The following is a 3,101-nucleotide window of genomic DNA, read 5'->3' as shown; positions in this document are numbered from 1 at the left end:
ATATATATATTTCTTTGAAATCTAAGTTCACCTGGGCCTTCAGCAGTGCACCAAGGGCTCTGTCTGGAGCTGCTCTTCTCCGGGCTCCACCTCTCCTATTGGTCCCCACCATCCTCTCTCAAGTCATGACTCCACTCTGATCTTAGAAAGAAAATAGAAGAAATCTCTCTTAGCTTCCTCGCCGTCTCCCCACTGTCTCCTTCAAACTCAGCTCACAGTAACCTTCTGCATACCCCACCAGCTTTCCCCATTGGGCTCTCTCCTCCTTCCAGGCCCCAGGTAGGCATCAGCTCTTCCCTGGGGCCCTCTCGATCCATAGTAAGTATTCAGTAAATGTCAGTTATTATTATGTTTTATTCCATGCCCATTCACATAGAATCCATCACTCTACTTTCTGCGAGAACAATACTTTTTGTACTTTATTACACTGGCCACACATTAATGATTATTTATCTATATGCCTTTCCCTCATATAAAACCATGAACTTCTTGAGAACAGGGAATGCGCCTTGTGCATCTTTGGAAATAATATAGTGTGTGGCATAATAGATGCTTAATAAACATTCAATGAAAGAAATACATAAATGACTTATTAGTTCTCAATAACTGTGGTATCAATATGTTCATCTATTTAATAGCTGCAATTAGAATCAACTCAAGAGATTTTAAAATTTGAAATACTCTGACTGTAGACCAAACCAATTAAGTGAGAATCTCAGGGGAAGACCAGACTTCGTTCTTGTTTTAAAGACTGATTGTAGTATGCAGCTTGATTTGAGATCACTGGCTTATGGAAGGTAGCAATATTCAGAAGACTTAGAAGGTATCCAATTTTAATACGCTGTATTACAGAAAATGCCTGACTGTCATCTAGTAAGAGAGACAAACGAACAAGAAATAGATTCATGAAACATTAAACAATAATGAAGTGGGGCATTGGAGGGGGAAGGGGACAGGCCATGGCTGCCCTCTGGCATCAACACTGGGTCTGCACCAGCTCAAGTCCATCAGGTTTGCAGCTTTGGAAGTCCAGACACTCACTGTTCATCTCCCTGGTTCATCCTCTCAGCGAGCACTGTAATTTCCTAATGCTATCACACCTGTGGTTCTAACTTTGGCATTAACAGAACTTTGGAGAAAAGCAAGATAATTACAAGTTGGGAGGGGAGGGTGTGAGGGGGTGAAAAGCAAGACGGATGTGGCCGGCAGGCAAAAATGACACGAAACTGTCTAGTGTAGTGGCTCTTCTGAAATGACTCTGTGGTGTTTGTTCCTGACCTTGGCATTTTTTAGGTCAAAAATGGTTCCTAAGAAGTCATTGTGGATAAGAGATTGGGAGCCTGGAACTCAAAGTGTGATCTGTCAGCCTCATCTGGAAATTCATTAGGAATGCAGAATCTTGGCCCTAGTCAATCAAAATTTGCATTTTACCAAGATCCCCTGGATGATTCCTATGTAAATTCAATTCGAGAAGCACTGATTTGGACCAGAATCTGATGCAGTGCTGAGGTGCCCCACAATCTCTAAGGCGATGCAAATGTTGCTGGTACCAGGACACCTTCCATTTGGTATTTCCCTCTGGCAGCCAAAGGAATTAGCGATCGTGTCTATATTCTGCTCTATCCCTGCTTATCTGTCATGAATCCTTGTGTTCAAATGAGAAGAAAACTAATTTGGAAGGATGTACACAGTAAACAACTTGCATTTGCTCACATAATTGAAGAGGTTAGAGGTATGGCTCACCTGCCAGGAGCGATGATTCTCAGGCTCAGATATCGTCACCTGGAAACTAGGTTCTGCCGTGTCCCTGCTCTATCTCCTGCTTTGATGGCTTCATGCCCATGTTCCACTCAGCAGCCTCTAGGCTGTCCTCCTCATGAGCAAAATTTCATGAGCAGAAGCTAAGATTCCTTCCTACCATCTTTTATATTTCACACGCATAGTATGGAAGTCAGCTTTATTCACTTAAGTCTGTGGAGCTGTTCATGGGAAAGCCTGGACTTCTCCCCCAGGACACCTGCTGGCCACCCTCATCTCTGTGGCAGCATCCACAAGCCCCCTGTCCTCTAGTTTTGTAGTTAGTTTTGGCCAATGAGAGGCACCATCAGAAAGTCAAGAGAGCAACACGATTTTTGTCCAGGATCTATTTCCTAGTCCTATTCTCCTGGGCCACAGTTGGCAGTAGCTTCATTCCTCTCTCCAAGTCCACAGCCCCAGCTGGCAGGACCCCTAAAGCTTCCATCACCCTCAGATCCAGTAAGTGCCTCTCTCTCTTTCCAGTCATGGCTGATGATGATGCTCGGAGCTACTGACTCCAGTCCCCCCATAGATTCCCTCATATAAACCGTCTGTTTGTTCCTTGGTCTTTCTGCGCTCACCGATTTTAAGTATAGCATCTGTTTCCTGTGGCACCCTGACACGACACACTTCATTTACTTTTGCAGATTATAAAATCTCCATGTGCACAAAAAAGTTAAAACGAGCTTTATTTCCAGATTTCTAGGATGTCAATAACCAAGAACTATAGAAACAGCGATGTGAAATGTAAAAGGTACACACTACATGTTAGTCAAATATCTAAAACTAGCTGGAATGAAATAACTTTTGAAGAAATAGGAGTAATTTGTACCACGATTGATTAATTTTCACTTTATAAAAACAATCAAACCTTAATGTAAAAGCAATGTGCATATATATATAATGAGAAAAAAAAAAAAGATGGACCTTACATATGTTTAAGCAGAGCACATTTTTGCATTGCCTTTTTTGAGATGTTAACAATGTTAACCGTTATTCTTCCAGGAATGTTCATGCTGAGAAAGATAGGAAAGTTTCATGCATTATGACAGTCATAATACAGGGTAAAATGGCTACGGAACTCAGAGGACAGAGAGGAGGGGTCCGAGCTGTCGGGAGGAGACAGCTGGCTCGGGTCTGCGCGGCCCGGCAGGACAGCGCCTCGGGAGGGGGCGACGGCTGTCCCGGGGGCGGGTGCTGCTGCTGCGGCGGCATCTGGAAGCCGCGCCCGCCGCCGGCCGCGGGCGAGCCCATCGCGCCGTAGTACATGTGCAGGGCGCTGGGGGGCGCCAGGAGGCCCGGCA

Source organism: Pteropus alecto, unplaced genomic scaffold (genome assembly GCF_000325575.1).
Source record: "Pteropus alecto unplaced genomic scaffold, ASM32557v1 scaffold87, whole genome shotgun sequence".
NCBI lineage: Eukaryota > Metazoa > Chordata > Mammalia > Chiroptera > Pteropodidae > Pteropus > Pteropus alecto.
The sequence above is the reverse complement of the archived record's forward strand: the minus strand, read 5'-3'. Positions refer to the sequence as shown.